Source organism: Ursus americanus, chromosome 11 (assembly GCF_024610735.1).
Source record: "Ursus americanus isolate L20-20 chromosome 11, mUrsAme1.1.p, whole genome shotgun sequence".
Taxonomy (NCBI): domain Eukaryota; kingdom Metazoa; phylum Chordata; class Mammalia; order Carnivora; family Ursidae; genus Ursus; species Ursus americanus.
This window is the reverse complement of record NC_142137.1, coordinates 37,301,350-37,324,839: the sequence shown is the minus strand read 5'-3', so window position 1 is coordinate 37,324,839 and position 23,490 is coordinate 37,301,350. Positions and strand designations below refer to the sequence as shown.

The window sequence follows — 23,490 nt, the reverse complement described above, 5'->3', positions numbered from 1 at the left end:
ACTGTAGCCTCAGTTTAAGGACATTTTTATTTTAGACTAAAAAAAGGGGGGGGGAATATATTTGAACTCATACATCTAAACAAACCAAAGAAAGTGTAGAAATTAAGTATATAGAGAGAAGGGCAGAGTGATAGGAGTAAAGACCCCAGCTCTATTTTCCTAAAATTTGGTGAGATGAATGTTAACTAGAGTTTACGGAGGTTAAATTTTCCTTTGAATTGCATACATACAATCAAGTAAAGAAAATAACCCTCCATGAAGTATAATTTTTCTTGAAATTATTGTCACATATTAAGAAAGATCTATAAGTGTGTTCATTTATTCATTCAGATACTCAAAACCAGTACTTACTGAGTGCCTTCCATGCATGAGACTTGCACAAGATGTGATAAGATTTACTGATTGGAACCCCTTGGCCATATTGGGCTAGCAACAAATGCCAAAAGCACTGCACAAATAGACCATATAAAAAACACCCCGCTCTTCTGCCCGGAATGCACAGCATCCTTTGCTCTCACTAGCAGGCTCTGGGCCACCCTTAAAGGGTCCCAACTCACAGACTACTTCTAAAGTTCTTTGGAATTGCTCCAGTTTGATAGTAATCATAATCCCTGCCACTAAATCACTTTGTTCAAAACTCTCTGATGCGCTAACCATGGTCAGCTTTGCATTATGGCGCTGTGTTCGACAATCTTCCCTAGCAGCCTGTGAACATCTTGAGTGGAAATGTTTTATTCATCCATCCGCAGGACTTAGCACGACATACTGTAAGTACTCAATTAGTGATTACTGAATGGAAAATTCATACATCTTTACTTGCATGAAAAAAGACACATCGTAACTTTAAAGATTTGCAAATATTTTATGTTCACTCTTGCTCCATGTATTTCTAAAAAGACAAATTTATACCATGAATGTGAAAATATGGAAAACTCGTGTATTCATTTATAAAGGTCTTCACAATAAAATTAGCATTATTCTATTCAAATTCCTTTATTTACTTATTCTTAAGTTTCCCTCTCATTAACTCAACCTATTCTCTCCTATTTTTCCTACTATATATGCTTGATTTCTATAATAGTTCTTAAACCAACCTGCTAACCAAATCCTTGGCAACTGCTATAATTTCAAAAGCTTTAGTAGTATTGTACATATATAAAATTCTAAATAACATGTTTCATCCACTCGTTCAGTCAACAAACATTGCTGTCTACCATGTGGTAGATACCACAGAAGAAACACAGACCCTTTTCAGGAGAGAGAGGGTTACAGCTAGAGTAACTGATAAGAAATATACACAAATGACCAGAATCAAAATGCTACCTAAATGTCATATTTCTAATTTATCAAAAAAAATATTAAACATTTTTTGAATGAAGCCTCAGGAGCTGAAAAATGAATTAAGAGGAACTGACGAAAATGACTAAGAATCAGAGATCTATTCATGTTTCCCATTCAGTTAATACAAATAGTTAAAAAGCCAGCTGTCTTCTCAGATTCAAGTCAATATCATAAACATTTTTAACAGGCAAAGTAAAACCAAGTTTTCTAATTAAAAATATACTGCCTGCATTGTACACTGCTTTTATATAGGAATTTGGCATAGTTGACCAACTTTGTCTTAAAAGTGTTGACAAACTTGGCCCCGTAATCCCACTGTGACATTCCCTTGACCCTTTTGGTCCCCAGGATAACTCCCTTTTTACTTCATTGTCACTGTTGCTGCTGCTGGGAGGAAGAGGAGACAAAGAGATTTTAACATTTAATAAACACGTGTTATGTGTCATAAGGCTTGCTAGACGCTTAGCATTTTATTCCATTTCATCATCACAATTAATCTACCACATAGCGGACTTTTTTCAAAGCTTAGAAATGGCGAGATACCTCCCCTCAAGGTCACATAGCTAATAAGTCACAGAGACAGGATTCAAATTCAGTTCTGCCTGACTTTAAAGCCTATGATTGATCCTCCATGCACCATGATGCCTCACAATATTCTTGGGATATTTTCTTTTGGGACTTTTCCCTTATATTATTTTTCTCTTATGACTAAACAGTAGTTTCAAAAAAAACAATAAGATAAAATAAACAGTAGTTCCTTAACACTTACTGTTTTGCTTCAAAGCACTAGGAAATACGATTTTTTTTAGAGAACTGATCCAAAAACAATTCACTTATTCATTTCCTTTAATTTTTCTTTTAACCACTTCCCATTCCTGCACATCTCATACACCAAAAAAAGTATACCTCACATCTCATACCGAAGAGAAACAACTTCAACGCCAAGTGCCTGCTGAATTTATCTTACGCATCCACAGAATTTGGGTGGATGTAAAGAAGCATAATTAAAAAGGCTCCCTTCTGTGGACTATAGGTCCATAGCATAAAATAAGCAAACTTAGTTATGTAAATGATTTCATAGCTTGCACTCTCTTGCATTCTCTCATCATAGCATTAGAACCTGAAACAAGTCTGTTGTGAATACCAACTGGGTTGCCTTCATGAAATAACATGGAAGTTAAAGTATTCTGTAATGATTGAGAGCACGGATTCTAAAGACATACTTTCTGATTATAAATCTTCACTGTGTACATTTGGCCCCATTACTTAACCTTTCTAGTGTAGGCAGGCCTACACTTCCTCACATGTAAAATATTTTTTTTAAGAGCTTATTTATTTATTTGACAGAGATAGAGACAGCCAGCGAGAGAGGGAACACAAGCAGGGGGAGTGGGAGAGGAAGAAGCAGGCTCCCAGCAGAGCGGGGAGCTCGACGCAGGGCTCGAGCCCAGGACCCTGGGATCACGCCCTGAGTCGAAGGCAGACGCTTAAGGACTGAGCCACCCAGGCGCCCCCTTCACATGTAAAATATTCTTAATGATAGATTAAGAATCATATACATCATATACAGTTACTGGGAGGTTTAAATGACATGGGTACTTAATTGAAGTCACAAAGAATAAAGTCCAGTACATACTGTGCTTAATGTTTTAGATTTATTACTACTCTTCTATAACTTTGTATAAAAGTAAATAGAATGCTCCTACCAATGATACATATGATAAAAAGAGCAAAACGATCACTTATAAATGGTAAGTAGCTATAAATAAGGCATCTTGGAAAAACATTAAAATTTTCTATGTAGTATTGATATAAATATCCAGGTAGTCCTCTAATTGAATGGCTTAGACACATTAGTGAGTGTGCATGTATGTGCGTAAAACAAAAATCTGTGAAATTCTTGAGAGAAATTCTTAATCTTTTAAGTTGTTGTTGTTGTTGTTTTTAAAGAATATAGTTCCCTCAAGGAATCTAGACCCTAATACAAGAAAGAAGCTTCCCCTCCGTCCCCACAGCAGCAGGCAAACAGTTAAAGCCCAAGGCCAGAAGTACTAGATGAAAACTAAGTGGGAGGAAGGGAAATAAGGTTCACATCACTTCTCTCTAGCTGGTCAGTGTTAATTATTTCTCCAGTCTGACAGCTGTACGTTCCCCTGCTTCACACTTTAGCCTTTGATGCAACTGTGTGCTATTCCAAGATATTGAAAGAGCTCAATTTTGGCCTCAAAATATGTGCCTGATCTTCAGGAGAAGGCATTGCTCAACACAGGCAACTTTAAATCCTAAAAGCAGAACTCAGCTTTCTTATGAAAGCTGATTAGTTTTGACATTTTATCAACTCTCCTGAAGAGTCATTTAGGGGCCGTGTTAAATGTTAAAAAATAAAATAAGATGTGCGCCTGGGGAATTATCTTCTAACTTGAGCAGACCACGGTTAGCTTGCTGATTTTTCTAGAATGTAAATATTCACTTTGGCTAACTAATGTTAAGAGGGAAAGTTACATATTCCATGAGGCACAAAGAAAAATTTCTCTTCCATTACCCAGAAACTTACCTTGCAACTAAGCCTGAAGGAGGAAAAAAACTGGAAAGAAACTATTTGAAATTTGTACTCTGTGACAGCTACCTGACTTGCTCCCAGTTCATGTTTAATTAAATTTACATCAATAATTCCATAAATCACTTGCAATGTTCATAGAACATAAGTTATCATCTTTGATTCTAAGGTCAAATACTTACTGCTAACAACTCTGGTGCCTCTGAGGGAGGCTTGGCCCCCTGCCAGACTGTACTGCTTTGTCCATGGGGGCGGGTCCACTACTGTAAAACTCCATGGGGGATGATGCACCACCATGGCCCCCTGGTTGCTCGGTAACAACCCCTTATGACTGCTCCTCTGGGACTGCTAGGCAACAGCAGCGCTGAGTCTGACCCAGCTGCTCCCAGAGCACTGCTTCTCAAGAGGGCCAGGTTAACAGGAGGCCAGGGGCCCTAAGTGACTAATTACATAATCTATACACATTTCTCAGAATGCTCTCCAACTGTCGCTAAATAAAAATCAGAGCAGAGCTAGTTCCTCCCCTGAAGGGTACTCTTGAATGTATCCTTAATTTAAACTCTATCCCTGGATCTTTAGAGAAGCTGACAGAAAACTAATGCATCAGAGCCAAAATCTGTGGCCAAAAAAGTCTATTTTAAAAAAGCGCACACACACATAAAGGAGGTCATTCTTTTTGCAATCACATTTAAAATATGGCTTTTAAAGTTTTCATAATTTCAAAGAATTTTGCTATTTAGATATCATCTGTTAACAGACCAAAAAATGGGAAAAACATAAGAATTTTACAAGTCTGTTCCTAACATATTTCAACATATAACTCTAAGTACAGCAATTTCTAGGAAAGACCTTCAATTCTAATCAATAGTTAAAACCACATTTATATCTTCAGTTTCAATGTCTCCTTCTACACTCAACAAATCTAAATTGTCATATTTTTCCATCCGTAGCCAACCTACCTCTTAGGACATAGGCCCAATCAATCTAAAAACTAACTCATCAGTGCGTGAGTACAGCCTTGGCCCAATCTTCGCTACTGTCCCTTACATCTCTATTGTAGAGGAAGAGGTAGGTGCTCCGAGAGACGTGGGTTTGCAGCCAGTACACCATAGTTACAAATAGGATTCTGCTACTCCACTAATTTAAAACCATCAGTCAAGCCCAAGCTATTTAGCATGATATGTAAGGCATTTCTGAATCTACTTCCCATCAAACTTCTAGCCACATCTGCTCAGTCCATGATGTGACTTAATTATAGTTCCCTAAACACATCATGCACTTTAAGTCTCTTTCCTCTTCCCAGGACACATTCCCCTTTGCCTGGCAAACTATTGGTTATCTGTCAAGATGTAACAATAACATCACCTGTTCTGAGAAACTATCTCTGATTTTAGAATTACTCATAACCACCTCTGAGCATCTTTCTTCCTGATTCATACTGCTATGATGGCATTGGTCGTACTGTTTCACAGTTATTTACCTACTTAACATTAACCCCATGTTGTTCAAGAGCTAGAACCTTATTTTATTTAACCTCGTTTCCTCAGTGCCTGGCATATGCCTTAGCATTAAGAATGAGTTTATACTATAGTTTAATAATGATAAGAAAATTGTGCTCCTAGGCAAAATGGTAAAATACATGAGGATTGGGCATTTTTAACCTCTTAATTAAACAATTTTCTAAAAACCAAAAATAAACCAATCTCCTGACTTTTGGGCTAGTTTTCTACTCCCTCAACTATGATGAATCATTGAAGACAAATAAGCAGATACCTCTGCAGTGATACAATCCATCCAGTATTACGGCTAAAATAACCAGATTGCCTGTGCCCCTTTTGTTATAATTATAATAACATGAAACTCAAGGAAACTACATGATCTGGCAACCAAATCACTAAAAGCTGGTCTGGAGCTGGTCTCTGGGAAGATAATTTCCCATTCAGATTAGTAACTCTTAAAACAGCTTTCCCAGAGCGGTGCCTGGGTGGCTCAGTCAGTTAAGCGTCTGTCTCTTGATTTCATATCAGGTCATGATCTCAGGGTCATGATCTCAGTGTTGTGTGAGACTGAGCCCAGCGTTGGGCTCCATGCTCAGAGGGGAGTCTGTTGGAGATTCTCTCTCTTCCTCTCCCTCTCCCTCCACCCCCCTAACTCATGCATGCTCTCTCTCTAATAAATAAATAAATTTTAAAAATGTTTTCACAGAAATCTTGGTGGAACTAAAATAGAGAAGAGAGTATAAAAGAAATCAACTAACTAAAGGTCAAATAAAAAGCAAGGAAAAGTTATTCTAATTCAAAAATTTCCTAAATAATAATTCACAAAACTTTATTCAACATCTGTCTTCCTCAAAGCACTAATTTAAAAAATAGGAACAGGACCAAACCAAACCCAAAAGCCCAAAAATGTTGCAATCAAGTGTAATATCTCAAAGCCACTCAACTTCTTACCTCACCATCTCAGGAGCTAGAGATACAGGCCTCCATTTTTTAATATAACAATGCTTTGATGATTTTTCCATAATAAGTTCACATATATGTTTATGCAACCATATTGCCAAAGACTTTGATATTAGCAATAACACGACTTTCTAGGTTAACCCATGCAACACAAACTCTAATCAATGGAATTCTGAATTGTGAGCCTATGAATTCTTAGTTTATTGAGAGCTTGTGGGTTCCACGCACAGCTAAGGCTGTGCACTTCTGAAACTAGGAAACCTGTATTCTTGGAAGTATTTGACTGTGTGTCAGAAAGTACTCACAACCACATGATAAATTTTGCATATCAAAACAGTCTTACTTGATAGTATATATGTTAAAAGATATTTATATATTAAAACAAAATAAACACACTATAAAGTAGAATGCAAAATTAATACTTACTTGTCAGAGGACTATAAAATTTCAGGGAAACTGCCCTTTTCAATGGAGCACTTTGAGTTATCCCTCTAGATTTCTGGGAATTTTTTGGTGGAAAAGAGGGAGAAAAATTTAATCGTGGTAGAACAGAGTTGGGCCATCACTTCCTTTGTTCTGGATAAGACACTGCTACTAATAACTTAAAAATATACTACTTTTGTTGGACAACCACTTAACAGTATCAATTCATATTGAATTGGCCATAAATCAGAATCCTTTAATATTTTTTAAACCAATTCTACTAATAACCATTTTTTCTCTATCTGATTTCTTTTTAAAATGTACACCACTCTTGTATTTATCCCCATCTAAAGAAACTGTCAAAATAATTTTTGACTCAGAGTGCAGCACTGACTATATGACTCCCTATTCAAAAACTTGTGAGAATGCAAATTAACTACAAATTTAAGTCCAAAGTCTTCAAGCATTTAAGATTCTTCACTACAGCTCCAATATATCTTTCCACCCTTATCTTCTTCCAGTCCCTAAAATTCTACATAGCTCTGTCCCACTCTTTTCTGTATTTGTACCTTTGTTCATGCTGTTTTCTCAATCAGGGATGTCTTGCCCATTCATTGAAATTCCATCAGTCTGCTCAAGGACCACCCCAATTCCTACATGTTCTATAAAGTCTTTCTGATTAATTTCAAAGTTTATCTTTCTCTTCTTTGAAACCCCACACACTTTTTAGTTCTTTTGTGGTCCTTACTACTGTCGCCTTGCAGGAAAGTTGTGTATATTACCTTCCCCCACCTCCTCAAAACAGATGTATTTCTAAGCTTCTTTAGAAAGGATGGAATCTCACTCATTCTTGTAGTACTATAGCACTAACCACAAGTACCTGAATTCAGGAGGGTGCTTTGATTATGTGAATTTAGTTAAGTATTCATATCAGAGATGCATGTGATAAGTTCCAGAATTCATTAAAAGCTTTTTTTATTATTATTTTTTAAAGATTTTATTTATTTATTGGACACAGGGAGAGAGAGCACAAGCATGGGGAGCAGCAGAGGGAGAAGGAGAAGCAGGTTCCCCACTGAGCAGGCCACCTGACACGGGGCTTGATCCTGGGACTCTGGGATCATGATCTGAACTGAAGGCAGACACAACCGACTGAGCCACCCAGGCACCCAAAAGCTTTTTTTTTTTTTAATATTAACATACTTCATTTATTTACTATTTTTAAGTAATCTCTACACCCCAACATGGGGCTCAAACACATGACCCCAAGATTGAGAATCACACGCTCCACTAACTGAGCCAGTCAGGCACCCCCATTAAAAGCTTTAATGAAGGACATCCATAACCATCCAGAGAAATGAACCTGAAAATGAATGGGCACATGTAGCATTAAAATACAGAATTATAGACTCAATAGAATAATTCAGGTACTTTTTCTATGTACTGATTTCATGATGAAGAACTAAAATCATATTATTCATATTAGTGTAATCAAGTTGACAAAAAACTGAAATCTCAAAAGATTAAGAGACTTCTTCAGCATCACATGACTAATTAAAAGCTGAGTTGGCCTCACAATCAAGCTTTTTAATTTCTAGTTTAGTTATAATTTTCTACTATTACCTCCCAAATCATGTGTCAATATGTTTTGTTGTTGTTGTTAATATGTCTTCTTAAATGTTAGCTGCAAAAATATTTGTGTAAAGAAGGAGTCCCTTATTATTTATCCTCAAAATATTATTTTAACAGGCAGAATTTAAAATAAAATCCATTAATGACGATTAAAGAGGATTACAACAAATAAAATTTATTTATACAAAGCTTAATTATTTTGTAACTTAACTACGAAGAATAGAGCCAAGAATCAGGATGTTAAAAATGCTGTTAAATAAATATCATAAAATCTAAGCACTAATAACATTCACAGTCTTTATTCACAGACAGTCTTACAAGTTTATTCAGCACCTGTTTGTGCTTGTTTTGTTTTAACCTGTGTGTCACCAGTTTGATAGATAGTAAAAATTTCATCTTCTCAACATCCATTTCCAGTTGAGAAGCCTTCCCTCCTATATTTACTCCATGTGATTCAGTTGTTACCAAGAATAAAGTTGAGACTCAGATCTTACAAATTTGAGCTCCAGATGCAGCTAGCCACAGTGATTAGTTCAGAAGTGGTACATGACTCAAAACTGCCCCAGCAGGCTTATTACATTTTTCCAACCCAGCAAATGCTTAAAGAGTGGGTTCATGATGCAAGTTAGTCCATCTTAGGACTGGTGCCAAAGCTACTAGGTAAAAATACCTTTTTCTCTTTGAATATAAATTGAGAGTTTAGGCCAGGAGCTGTTGACACTTATTTTGTCACCAAGCAGAGCATGAAGATGAAAACAGGTGACATATAAAAAGAAACTAAGGGGTTTCAAAAATTTCAAAAGTGTAAACTCTTTAAGTCAAGGACTTACTCTACATAGATAGCATCCTGGGAAACCTTTCAGGTCCAGAAAAGTCAGGAAAGTTGGTCATTTTCCTTGGGAGTATAAGGATGCCTCCAGTAATTTGCATAAACAAGGAGATATGAGGGAGGACTCAAAGCAGAGGAGGCTGTGAAGTTGCTGTAGTTTTAGGGGAGAAGGTGGTAAGGGACTAGCCAGAACCACACAGAGTTCTTAGGTTCTTCACTGACTTGTGTGGATGGAAACATGGAATCCATTGAGATTTTTTAATATTTTATAAGTGGTGAGGTCCTTCTCAAACTTAACAAAACAAGAAACTATGCAAGAAGAAATTGATAGCTTTGAGATCCATAAAATGTAAGTATTCTACAAAGCAATGTTCCCTAAATAACTAATGGCAAAAAAAAAAAAAAAAAAAAACTGATTCAAAAATTGCAGTGTGAGGGGCGCCTGGATGGCTCAACTGATTAAGCATCTGCCTTCAGCTCAGGTCATGATCCCAGGGTCATTGGGCTCCCTGCTCAGTGGAGAGCCTGCTTCTCCCTCTCCCTTTGCTCCTCTCCCCTGCTCATGCTATCTCATTTGCTCTTGCTCTATCTCAAATAAATAAATAAAATCTTTTAAAAAAATAAAAAAATTAAAATTGCAGTGTAAAAGACACACAAGGGGTTAATATCCTTATGAATAAAAAGCTTCAAAACAAACAAAAAAGATTAAAGGTAGGCAAAGAGTATAAAAAAGCAACTTAGAAAAATTAAATAAAAATATCCAATAAACGGGGCACCTGGGTGGCTCAGTCGTTAAGCATCTGCCTTCAGCTCAGGGCGTAATCCCGGTGTTATGGGATCGAGCCCCACATCGGACTCCTCTGCTGGGAGCCTGCTTCTTCCTCTCCCACTCCCCCTGCTTGTGTTCCCTCTCTCGCTGGCTGTCTCTCTCTGTCAAATAAATAAATAAAATCTTAAAAAAAAATCCAATAAACATATTGGCTAACTAAAAATGGTCAAAGAAATTGGTCAAAGAAATACAAATATGAGCTATCTTTTCCCACTGATTTCTAAATTTTAAATTTTTGAAACAGTATTGGTATATTAGTAAAAATGTTATTTTGAGTATAAATCCTACAGGCCCCCTGAAAAGAAATTTTGCAAAATGTATCAAAAGTCTTTAAAAAGTGATTATGTTATGACCTACCAATTCTATGTCTAGAAATTTATACAAAGGAATTAATCAAACAGGTATGTAAAGTGTATAAGAATTATGAACACGGTTATTTACTATGATATTGTTAATAAAACCAAACTTGGAGACATTCTGCATATTTACCAATAAGGATTAGTTAAAAATGTTACAGAACACTATGCAGCCATTAAAAATATAATTTGTTGCTTAGGAAACATATATTGAGATGATATATTAAGTGAGAGGTAAGGTATCTGTTGCATCAGTTTTGGTTTTCTAAAGCCACATATGTGCAAAGGATTTTATAATTTATGGTGGAAATATAGGTAGAGCCTGTTTTCTTCTTAATACAATTCTGAAATTTCTTGATTTACACTGCAATGTGTATTACCTCAAAAACACTTTAAAAATTTTAAAGTTTAAAACTTAGTGGTATTTTAAGTGGCTAACATTACCTGGTCTGGAAATAACATGTACAATAACTCATTATAATGTAATGAGGGATAATTGACAAAAAAGATAAGATCAAGTAAGAATCTGTGATTCTTGGTGAAGAATTTATGATAGCAAGCACATATTATTCTTGGAAAAACTGAATTCTACATTTGAACATTACTAATACTTAAAGCAATGTATTTTAATGGATTGGGTATATTTTTCTTCTGTTTTCTCATTCCCCAAATTAATTACCACAGGATGGAGCAAAATTAGAATGTACCCATTTGGTAAACTGCAAAATTCTGTTCCATACCTGAAAGTTCATCTAGCCAAAAACTATTTCATGGGTCACTTTACATAAGAAGGAAAAATGTTAGTTTTTAAAAAATTTGTAATAGGATACAATCTGTTTCCTATTATATATAAAAATACAACCTTACAAATGTACCAAGACTGGAAGATAATCAATATTGAATATTAAAGCTGAAATTTAAAAGTCTTTAAATGTTCTTAATTACATAATGGCTTTACAATAAAAATATCTGAAAGAAGTTAACAAAGTAAACCCTAAGCAATCTTTTTGTAAGATAATTTGAGATGTTTTTAGACAGAACCTAAACTGTTGTCATTATACAAAATTCTTATTAATCCATATTTCAAGTGGAACATATTGAGATAAAACCAACAAAGTGAAGAATTGAGCCCATTGACTATTAAGACCAATAATAATTATTGATAAACAATATAAAAAGTTTTCAACAAATTAGGATAAAATAGGGTACTTACTTGAAGTTGGTAAATAAACATCTAAAAAAAGTGCTTTGTTTCCCATTTTGCAGTTATATGCAGTTATATGTCTTTTCAAAGCATTCAAACCAGAACCCAAAACATGGACTCCTCAAAGCTGGAACAACTTATGCTGGGTTTTACCTGAATCTTAATATTTTTTGGAAAAATTCCACAAACACCTCAGGGAACTGACCCAGATCTACCCCGTGAGGAAAATATGTCTCACTTCCCCCTAAAAACCTGCTTCCACTCTTCCCTGAGACAAATAAAAATTGCACCCCCCACGTTGTAGACTGGTCCCATTTCTGAACTGTCAAAACCATAAGGTACAAATGAATGGAAAACCTGAAATGACCTGGTGTAGACCAAACCTCGTTCAGTGATATAGGACTTTGACTATGTCAGGATACAGTGGATGCACTGCCCAAGTTATCATATTGCTTTTTTGTAACTATCTTTAATAACGAATACTGAGGAGGGGCACAGGACACGTGTCACGCTCAGCAATGACTGTTAAGAACGTCCAATATGGAAAAAAAAAAAAAGAATGTCCAATATGAGGGGTGCCTGGCTGGCACATGTGACTCTTGATCTTGGGGTCATGAGTTCAAGCCCCACATTGGGTGTAGAGCTTACATTAAAACAACAACAACAACAATTAAAAAAAAAAAAGCTAACAGATGGCTAATTTAGGAGGTTGTAAAATGAATAATATATTAATGAATAAATGTTTTTTTAAAAAAGGAATGTCCAATATGAGTGAATGAGCTGAGCATTTCAAGTTAGAATGGTAGGCTGTGAATTTAGGCACCAATCAAACCTGGCTTTTTATCTCAACTCTGTCACTTTCTATTAAATGAGTTTGAATAAATGTTCTCTTCCCCTACTTATTCAGAAAACTGAGCCATAAGACTAACTCCACAGGTTGGAGAATAAATGAAATATGTGAAAACACCTAGCCTGGACCTGGTATGTTTCTCAGTAAATAGAACTTTCCATTCCCTGTGGGTGCCTGGGTGGCCAAGTCAATTAAGCATTGTTGGTTGTTGTCAACTCTTGGTTTTGCCTTCAGTCGTGATTTCTGGGTTGTGAAATTGAGCCACATGGGGCTCTGCGCATAGAGCTGGTTCTACCTAAGACTCTCTCTCTTCCTCTGCCCCTCCCCACTGTGCTCTCCCCGCCCAAAATTAGTAAAATAACTCTTTAAAAAAGAAGTTTCCAGCCCCTTAGCATGTACGGTCATTTCCACTGGAAGAAAAAATAATTATGGTCCCTTAGAAAAATTTCAAGCTTGTGTTACAAATTGAAAAATATATGTTGAAGGCCTCTACTTTTGTTCTAATCTCATTACCTCCTTTGGAAATCAGCTCTATGAATTATCTTTTCTGTACCTTCAGCCTCTCCCACACTAATGATGTCTTCATGGCATCTAAGGAGATAACCAAGGCTCTCCTTGAAACAGTAACTAAAAATTAATTTGACCCAATGTCCTGACCCCCATTACCCACCCACCTTTTTCTTCTGTCTTTTGGCTATAATCCCAGGATGAGTACTCAACACTGGCTGACCCCATTCCCTTACTTTCCATTTCTCACCCAATAAAATCTGGCTTCCACTTCCCAATTATAAAGCTATTACTCTGCCTTTCTACTTGCCAAATAAAAAATCCTTTCAGCCCTTCTCCTACTGGGTCGTCTCATGACTATGACCTATTGATCATGCCACACATTTTGATGCTCTACCTACCCTTGTTGCTATGACAATGCCCTTTCCAGCTTCTCTTTTTGGGCTCCCAGGAGAACTTACTTCCTCGGCTTCCATTTTCTCCCATTTCCTTTCTCATTCCATGTGCTTGCCATAGGAGGTCTCTTTATTATATTTACCTCCTGGATGCTAACGTCAACTAAATGTATGCCTCCTGAGCATGTTAAAAAAAAACAGCCTTTTGGATATCTTTACCTCTGATTCCTCTTTTACTCATCATCCTCTTCCCCCACACCCACTATATTAGTTTCCTAGGGCTGTCATAACCAATTGCCACTTGGTTTAAGTGCCTTAAAACAACATGAATTTCCTCCACACAGCTTCGGAGTCCAGCAATCCAAAATCAAGGTGTCAGCAGGGTTGATTCTTTCTTAGGGAACTCAGAAGGAGAATCTGTTCCATGACTCTCTCCTAGCTTCTGGTGGTGGCTGGCAAATCCCTTGCAGCTACATAACTCCAATTTCTGCCTCCATTATCATATGTTTGTCTTCCTCTTTGTGTTTCTATCTCTGTGTCTTTTCTTTTCTTATCAGGACAGCAGTCATATTGGGTTAAGGGCCCATCCTACTTCAGTATGACCTCATCTTAACCAATTACAACTGCAATGACCTTTCTAAATAAGATCACATTCTGAGGATCCAAGAAGTACATGAATTTTGAGGAGAGATTATCCAATCCAGTATATCTGACAAATCTGCCCTCATTCTTATATTGCCTCAAACCTCAAGCCAAGAATCTGAGAAGCACTCTTCACTCCTACCTCTAACTTCATATCCCACTTATCAAGCCTGATCATTTTCAGCTTCTAATATTTCTAGACTTCAAATACTCTTGTTCACCTCTAATTCTTTGTCCCTAATCCCAGACTTACTCTTTAGCACCTCTTGCTTGGGCTACTACACAAGTCCGCCCAACCCCCCTCAAATTCAATCTCCTCAGAGCTAGAAGAGTATCTATAGATACGAATACACAGTTTCATGGCATATTAGAAAGATGTAGAGTTGCTTTTTATTTTTGTTACTTCTTCTTTACTGTAACAAACACAATTATGATAGATATTCTTCTTCAGAGATGTAGGAACTAAGAGGCAGAGTGGTTTCTGTGGAAGCCTTGGGCTTTATAACAACTTCTTCTGGCTTGATGGACCCTTTATAAACCTTTAGAATGTGAAAAAATCCATCATATCTACAATCTAGCTTTTTATTAGATTTCAAAGCATCTTTGGGAAAGGCAGACTAGAGGGGTTTATTTCAATGTTTTGAAATATAATAGTGTATCTGGCTCCAGAGACTCCATGACAGAAGCACTTATTCTCATTTTTAAATTTTAAAATAAACAAACATAATAAACTAATATAATTGCATGAGTTGTAAGCTATCCTTAGTTATGTGTGCACGTGTGTGTGCACACACATACACACACTGATTTTTAAAATATTGTTTTGGGGTACCTGGATGGCTCAGTCAGTTAAGCATCCAACTCTTGATTTCAGCTCAGGTCATGATCTCAGGGTTGTGAAATCAAGCCCTACATCAGGCTCTGTGATGAGCATGGAGCCTGCTTAAGATTCTCTCTCCCTTTCCCTCTGCCCCTCCCCCATTCACACTTGCTCTCTCTCTCTCTCTCAAAAATGTTTAAATATATATATCTATATATATAGAACTATAAATATATAACTATATATAAAACTATATATAAAAACTATATATATAGTTTTCTTTTGAGACATATTAGCCCAGCCTATAAAGATTAGTCTAGAAGTCTAGAAATAAAGAATGATATAGTCATTTAAGTAGACGCATGTTTGGGAATACTGCTTAACTCTTCCCTGTCTTCCATGGTTTTATTCATGAAACTATCATACTGGACCTCAGTTTCCTCCTTTACTTCAGCCCAAAAAAATGAAAGCCTTAGAGTTAACCATGATGATTTCCATATTCCCAAATGAGGATTCTTTTTCATCAACATGGTAGATATTCGAGCTTAACAAGAAATATGGACCATGGGAATGAAGAATTTAAGAGGTAAAAGAAAAAATTTAGCTCCATTCATTTTCCCTATAAATGCTGCTAACAAGTGTTCAAGCTGTCTTGGCTCCAGACTACATGATTTTAAAGTGTCTCCATATTCTTGACCCTCTTTGCAGTCTGATAAATCCTATTCTAACTGATCTAGGACTCTAGGTGAGATTACCTCCTCCTGTTCAGGAATATATACAAATTCAAATTATTTTATTCTTATTTAGACAGCTCTGAACTTCTTTTCCAACTAAACATCCCAACTCTTGGACACTATCATATTTTAAAAATAGGAGTGACTGGAGGACACAAATCCACTCTGACTTATAAAGCCCACAACACACACCATTCCTGGGCATAACATTGCTTTTGCCATTGACAGCCGAAATAAAGAGTTTATCTTAACTTCAGTGAAAAGTAGACTATTTGATTACTCAAAATCAATTGTATTTCCAGTAAAAGGAAATAATAATAATAACCACCTTTGGTTTTCTGAGTATGTTCAAATTCTTAACCTGGAATTCTTTTTTACGTAATGTCACTAACTGACATTGACTTATAAAAAGTACATACAGCATATTAACATGAAAATTTCTGAGACTAACAAGATTCAGAAGAGCAGTGTACTAATGGCAGAAGTTTTATTTTGTTTTGTTTTGTTGGGAGGGGGGCAGAAGGGGAGGGAGAGAGAGTCTTAAGCAGACTCTGTACTGAGTGAGTGCATAGCCTGGTGTGGGGCTGGATCTCACGACCCTGAGATCATGACCTGAGCTGAAACCAAGAATTGGACACTTAACCAACACCACCTAGGCACCCCAATGGCAGAAGTTTTAAAACAGGAATACAGGATCCCTAGATTTATCCTTAATACATGGTTTTTGTACATATCACAAACCAATCATGGGCCTTAGATCTCTATATCTAAGAATAGAATATGTTTAATTATTACTTAAAAGAATTATGAGGCATCATGGCTAAGAAAGCTTATTTTATTACAGGATTTATAGAGTTTTTTTTTTAATATTCAGAAAGAAATGGTTTTTTAACTCAATTAAAATCTTGTATTGAAGGAATGGAAAACCATTGAATTTACTACCAAGCCATTCAGGTCTGACTCTCATCAACATTTAAAACACAATTTTCAAATTGCTTTCTTTTCCATTTTCAATGGACACTAAAGGAAATTTTGTCTTCATTAAGCCTGATTTACTCTCATTAAGTATTAAAACAAAAGAAATTTGGGAGAGGTTTGAACAGGCAGAGAACAGAAGACTTTTAGGGCAATGAAAATACTCTGTATATTATAACGATGGATGCCTGTCTTTATACATTTGTCCAACCCCATAGAATATACAAGAGTGAATCCTAAGGTAAACAATGGATTTTGAATGATTACAATGTGTCAGTGTAGGTTTATCCATTGTAACAAATGTACCACTCTAGTGGGAGATTTTGATAAAGGGAAGGCTATGCATGTCTGGGGGCTCAGAGTATATAGGAAATCTCTATACCTTCCTTTCAATTTTGCTATGAATCTAAAACTACTCTAAAAAACTGTCTTTAAAATATTTTATTTCTGAGAAATACTACTTCTTTTTCAAAATTATTTGAGCTCTAAATTTAAAAGGAAACAAAGTGTTTCTTCTCCCAACCTTCTCTCTACATATATAACAAATCATATATTATCCAGTAAGAAACTTATTTCTCCAGAATTTTCTACATTTCATAAATATATAACTTCCACATAAAAATCTATAATGCTCTCTCAAAGTTAGACAGAAGTTTGTCATACAACCCAGCAATTCCAAGGCTAAATATCTACCCAAGAGAAATGAAAACATATGTACCCACTAAGATTTGCATGTAAATGTCCTTAGCATCATGATTCATAATAGCCTAAAACTGAAAACAGTCTAAATGTGCACTAATGAATAGATAGAATGTGGTATATCCATACAATGGAAAACTATTAAATAAAAAGTAATGAGATACTGCTACATGCTACAACACAGATGAATCTCAAAAACATTATGCTAAGTGAAAGAAGCCATAAATAAAAGACCATATATTATATGACTCCATTTATATGAAATGTCCAAAAAAGGCAAATCTATAGAGACTGAAAAGAGATTAGTGGTTGCCTGAAGCTGGCAGTGAGAACAGAGACTATAAATGGACATGAGGGATCTCTTGGGGGTAATGAAAATGTTCTAAAATTGAATTATGGTGATGTTTTTACAACTTGGTAACTTTTCCTTAAAAATCACTGAAAGGAGTAAATTTCTAAATATCTAAATTTCTAATTTAAAAGCGACTAAAGAAGAGAAAATTTGTTTAACACAAATGAAATGTGACACATTTTTAAACACCCTGCATAAAGTATTCCATTAGTCTTCGTTATTTTGCTGTAGAAAGATATGGTAAAGAGAAGACTAAAGTCAATTACTAAAGACTTCCCCCCCACCCCAAAAATCGTACTTTGCTTCAAAATTCAATCATTTTATCTTCCAGAACATCTTTTTAGAAAATGAACTCTTTTGAGATAGTGTCAATAGAAAGGCATTGACCAGTATGGATCATATTAGCAGGAAATAAGAAAGGTTTCAAAATGCTGGTCTAACCAACCTTGATCCAGAATCCATCTACTCCATTACGCTACTTTCTGTGAGATATATGGTCATCATATCTCATTTTAATAACCCAAATTCTGAGCTTTCTGAATACTAAAACCCAGAAGGATTTTTTAAAATGTGTAGCAACGTCAATATGAAGAAAGGCATCTTGTAAAAAGATAGAGTGGAGAGATGGATTTTGAATCTACATGTACACAAAGAGCGATGCAGTGTTCATAGTAATTCTTATCCAATACTTTTTCGGTATCCAAACCATTAATTGTTTTTAGTTTTTGATTATTTTCTAAGTGGATGTTTAACTGATCTTCCACCTTGAATCTCCACTTTCCAGTCCTGCAGACTCTGACTAATAATACCTGCTGGGTTGGGGGAAGGGGTTGTTTTTGGCTTTTGTGGTTTTTTAAGTGTGTTTCCCGTTTGTCCCGCTCATGCGAAGCGCTTTCCAAAGGGACCGAGTTCCGTTGAGCTTCCTGGGATGAGTTCTACCAAAATGGGACTGGCCTGTAGGTCTCAGCCTCACTCAGCAGGGAGCCGGCAGCAGCAGCTGGCCATCTTCCCCAGAAGACACTTTCAGGTGCTTCCCCAAGGGGTTGCAGCTGCAACAACCAGGACCCACGCCCTCCGTCTCCTAAGCCCCTGAGACGACTTTACACTCGGGTCCCTCGCGGGCAGGGGTCCCAGGCTCGGGGAAATCCCAATAGCTGCAGGGGACCCTCCGGATCATCCGGTCTAATCAGTGCCATATTTTGTCAAAGAATGAACGTAGACTAGTGGGGTGAGGCAAGTTGGCTAAAGCCACAGAGCTCGACGCTGGCAGTGCCGGTTAGGGCTCGGGTCTCTGCCGATCCAGTGGCCGCGAGCTTGGAACGCGCAGCCCAAGGAAAACGACGTGGCATTGCGGGCGAGAGAGACTAAGGGCTCAACAACTTATGACAGGAGGTCCCTAATGTCCACCTTCAGAGCAGAAACGGCAAAAAGCAGGTGATCAGACCTCCCTGGTTACCCCTGTTGACCTAAGCGCCCCCTTCCGCTTTAAAGATACCTTAGTTTGCATAGTAGTGATGTGGTCGCTCTAGCATACGGGGCACCTGCTTTGAAATCCCCCGTGCTTGCGCAGACTGAGCGGCAAATGGGAAAGTTGCACTTCCACATCTTCTCTCACTCAGTCTCCCCCAACTCCAAGTCGTTTCCCTCCTTCCTCGCACCAGCCACACTCACTCCCGCTACCCCTCTACCTGGTACGTACCAGCGGCGCGCAGAGCTTCCCGCCGAGCCGGGCCAGGTGTCCTCGCGCTCGGGCTCGCCCAGTCTCCCTGTGGCTGAGAGCAGCGACGCGGGCTCTAACTCGCTGCCGCCTCTACAGTCTAAGGGATGCGGCCGCGTCTGAGCTGCTGAGCTGGGGCGCAGCCAGGCGGTGGCAGCGACTCCGGGGGCGGAGGGAGCGGCCACCGGGACCCGCCTCCAGCGCAGAGCGCGCCCCCCCCGCCCCCCGCTCCGGCCCGCCTCCAGCCCTCCGGTGTCCGCTTGCAGCGCAGCCCCGGCGACGTGGGGCTCGAGGGTAAGCGCGACCGAGGCTCTTCCTTGTTGGCTCTCCTGCGTGCACGGTAACAGACAACTAATCGTCGGGGATAGTCACAGGACCGATGTCCTCCTCGCCTGCCACTCTCAGTTCCCCCGGGTGACTGTTAGGTTCTGTTAAGAATTCGCTTGATGTAAGTGCGGGAATTTCGCTTTTCTCTCTCTTCCCAGAAGCTACAACTTGTCGGTTGATCCATCTGTACGTGGCCGCAGGGTTTGTGCTCCACGTGTCACAAGGTTGCCTTTTGATCTAATCGTGGCTGTTTGGAGAAGGTAGGAATGTGCACAGCTTTCTTATCTGCGCCCGGAATTTGGGTCTTCGTGTTTATTAGCAGATTATTTTAACAGATCGGGAGGCAACTTGCAATGCCGACAACTTTTGGACAAAGAAAAACAGATAACAATGCATGTCCAGTTTCATCTAAATGTTCTCACTAAGGAAAATGAGGTCCTTATTATTAGGATTTCATTGTGTCTTTTAAAAGCCGTATTAAATCGATGACAATACTGCTGAAAAAATTAAGGTACAGTTCTCTGCTTCCTGAGAATGTGGTTTGTCCTCACTGAAGTCCTGAGATCACCTCTGTTTTCCTGAAAGTCATTTTTATTGCTCAAAATCTTAATACCAATATGCTTGTTGGTACTGTGCTCTGGCTTCCTACCCAAGGCCTAGGACACCTACCACTTCACTACTGACTACTTCTAAATTCCCTTTTTAGGTAAAGGCTATGTGAAATATGAAAATATAATCACCGAAATAATTCATTTAAAATATCTACTAATGGTGCTACAATCAGGCCCTTTAAATTATTTAATATTTCTACCTCCACAGTGTAGTAATAATCATTGCTTGCCATTTCCACTTAATAAACTGAAGCCCAACAAGGTGAGATAAGGTTTGAATGAAGTGAAATAGCTAACAAGACTGCAAACCAATTTTTGAACTTAGATCTTTCTGCCTTTAAGGTTGATCAACTTTTGGGGCACCTGGGTGGCTCAGTCAGCTAAGTATCCAACTCTTGATTTTGGCTCAGGTCATGATCTCAGGATTGTGAGACTGAGACCCAGGTGGAGCCCCTGCTTTGGGTCCCACACTGGCGTGGAGCCTGCTTAAGATTCTCTTCCTCTCCCTTAAAAAAAAGGTTGGTTGACTTTTTTTTTTAAACCTACACTCTGTTAATAGAGCTTGTGAGTTTTCTAGAAGCTGAACTGTATGTTTTATTTTCTAAAAACATAGTTACTTGTGTGGTCATACAAACATTAATTAAAGAGATTAAATAATTTTAGTGTAACTTTAAAACTTACTGACAAAACTCATTTCACATGATGAAATATATTTGTATATGAAATATATTCTAAATATTATTACTAAGGGAAATTATTCTAAGTCCTAATTATTTTAGATAACCTATAATGAGAATGATGCTATAATGTTTAGATATGTGACTTACGCTACCATGATTGGATTTTTATGATTCTGTAACTGTATTCCTTATACTCCACTTGTAAAACCTGTATTTTCAGTTAAATTTGATAAAATCATTAGTCCTCATTGATATACTTTTAAATTATATATTTGAAATAATCAGAACCAGTGTCCATGAACACTATATCTTTAGTAACTAGAATAGTACCTGTATAAAACAAGTGCTTAACAGCAGGTTTTAATTGAAAAAAAATGTAATCTCATTTCCTTCAATTAAGACAAAATAATGACTTAAGAAAATACTATTTATAGAATGCTTTTGTCTACTTATAGTGGATTGAAGATTTTTAGTTGTCTCTCACTTCTATCAGGCAAGTAAGGTTGATGATGCAATCAGGTAAACAGCCTAAAGATTGTAGTAAAGATTGATGATGCAATCAGGTAAACAGCCTAAAGACTGTTGCTAGGAATGGTGGAGAGAAGCTGACTATAAACCCAAAGAAATACTTTTGAGTACAGGAATTGGTGGAAGTAGTAGTTGCACACCGTCGTGTGAATCTGTATAAAATATGACTCTAAATGCAGAAAGTTTAATCAACTTTGGGGTCTTACCAAGTGATCTGATGGAAAGACAAGGAGAAAACTGGGCTGCCATTACTAAGAGAATAGTTGAAGGATAGAGCTATGAGATTAATGTAATATGATACAGGGGAATAGGTGAAGACATAAACAAGGAGAGAAAAAGAAGTCAAGGAACTACAGATATAAATCAAAGGAAGGAGAGAGAAAAATAAATTGTAGTCAAGGTGGGATAGTTTTCTTGAAAGTTCTAGTAGTAGTTATGACATAGTTTATGGAAGAAAAATGGGTGAGGTTAGCTGACATAGAATGAAAATCAAGAAATTGGAGGCTAAGGTACTGAAAAGGCCATCCACCTGGACACTGAAGCCACCCACAGTGATAAGCCATGAGATAGAGAAGGAGTGAGTCAGATACAAAAGATTCCCATGAATGTGGTGGAATGATCTGGAACTGAGTGGATGACAGTGCAGAGTTGAGGCAGAAGTTACACATATAGGGAGCAAGAGGCTAAAAAAATCAAGAGCTGGTATAAGAGGTGGTACACTGTTCAAAAGCAATACTAGGAAGCTACAAGGATGCCAATGCTGCCTCCCATGGTCCTGGGGAGTTAAAATAATGAGTATTTTATACTGAGGGAAGATCTATGGAAAACTATTCTCAGAAGAAAGCTGATTTTTCACATAAAGCAAGAAAATGGATTAATAAGCATAGTGTGAATAAGTTATGAAGGTAGTGGGATTTATCAGTATTGAACAAAGACTGCCATGTCAGAGTGGATAAATTTAGGAGGTAGAGCTGGACTGATCGGTATGTAACCTGTGCAGTAGCACAGGGCTCTACTTTTAAGAAGGCCCCATGCTTGGCTCTTCTGTTCTTGTCTTGAAATTCTTAATTTTAAAATGACCCCACATTTCCAGGGCACTTGGGTGGCTCAGTCAGTTAAGCCTCTGCCTTCGGCTCAGGTCATGATCCCAAGGTCCTGGGATTGAGCCCCACAATGGGCTCCCTGCTCAGGGGGAAGTCTGCTTCTCCCTCTCCCTCTGCCTCTCTCCCCAGCTTGTACTCTCTCTCTCAAATAAAGAAATAAAGTCTTTAAAAAAAATGACCCCACATTTCCATTTTCAACGGTTCCCTCAAATTATGTAGCCAGTCCTGTTTGAAGGATGTGGAGAAATGGAAGCATGGTGAAGCAAGAAGCAGTGTAATTCCCCTGAAGATTATTAAAGTATGGGAGAGACTAAATCAGGAGATTGTATTTTGAGGGGAAACCAAGAATGGTGGAGGAAGGGGTATAGGTTTCAAATGACCTCCAGTTTTGCTGTCTTCATGGCCAGGCTAGCTGAGACCTGAGCGGGAGAGGCACACAGCAGTCCCCACCAGTCTGCTTTATGTTGCCATAGGCTAGTGTGTTCATTTCCTAGGGCTGCTGTAACATATCTCCACAAACTTGGTGACTTGAACCAGCAGAATTTTATTTTCTCATAGTCTGGAAGCCATAGTTCAAAATCAAGGTGTTGGCAGGACAGTGCTCCCCCTGAAGGCTCTAGGGGAGAATCCTTTTCTGCCTCCTTAGCTTTTGGTGGCTATAGGTAATCATTGGTGCTCCTTGGCGTGTAGCTTCATAATTCCAATCTCTGCCTCCACCTTCACATATTTTCTGTGTTTCTCCTCTGCTGTCTGTATTTTTCTCTTATAAGATAGTCATTTGACTTAGGATCCACCTGGTTAATCCTGGATGATTGCATCTGGAGCTCCTGATCTTAATTACACCTTCAAAGACCCTTTTTCCAAATAAGGTTACATTCACAAGTACTGGGGTTAGGACTTAAACATATCTTTTCAGAGAC

General features: G+C 37.8%; 1 protein-coding gene across 15 annotated transcripts in view; it reads right to left on the bottom strand.

Annotated features, from left to right (window-relative positions):
- The window catches only part of PKIB (cAMP-dependent protein kinase inhibitor beta), a 192,504-nt gene that overhangs the window by 84,963 nt on the left and 84,051 nt on the right, over window positions 1-23,490 (bottom strand). For 11 of the 15 annotated variants that reach the window (XM_087865440.1, XM_087865434.1, XM_045798583.2 and 8 more), the window contains one exon: window positions 19,304-20,011. The exons of 2 other annotated variants lie outside the window; for them this stretch is intronic. The gene's annotated coding sequence lies outside the window, so the exon portion shown is untranslated. Of the gene's footprint in view, window positions 1-6,783; window positions 15,001-19,303; window positions 20,012-23,490 lie in introns of those variants that run through there. 2 more of the 15 variants (XM_087865439.1, XM_045798587.2) reach the window with 1 other exon arrangement.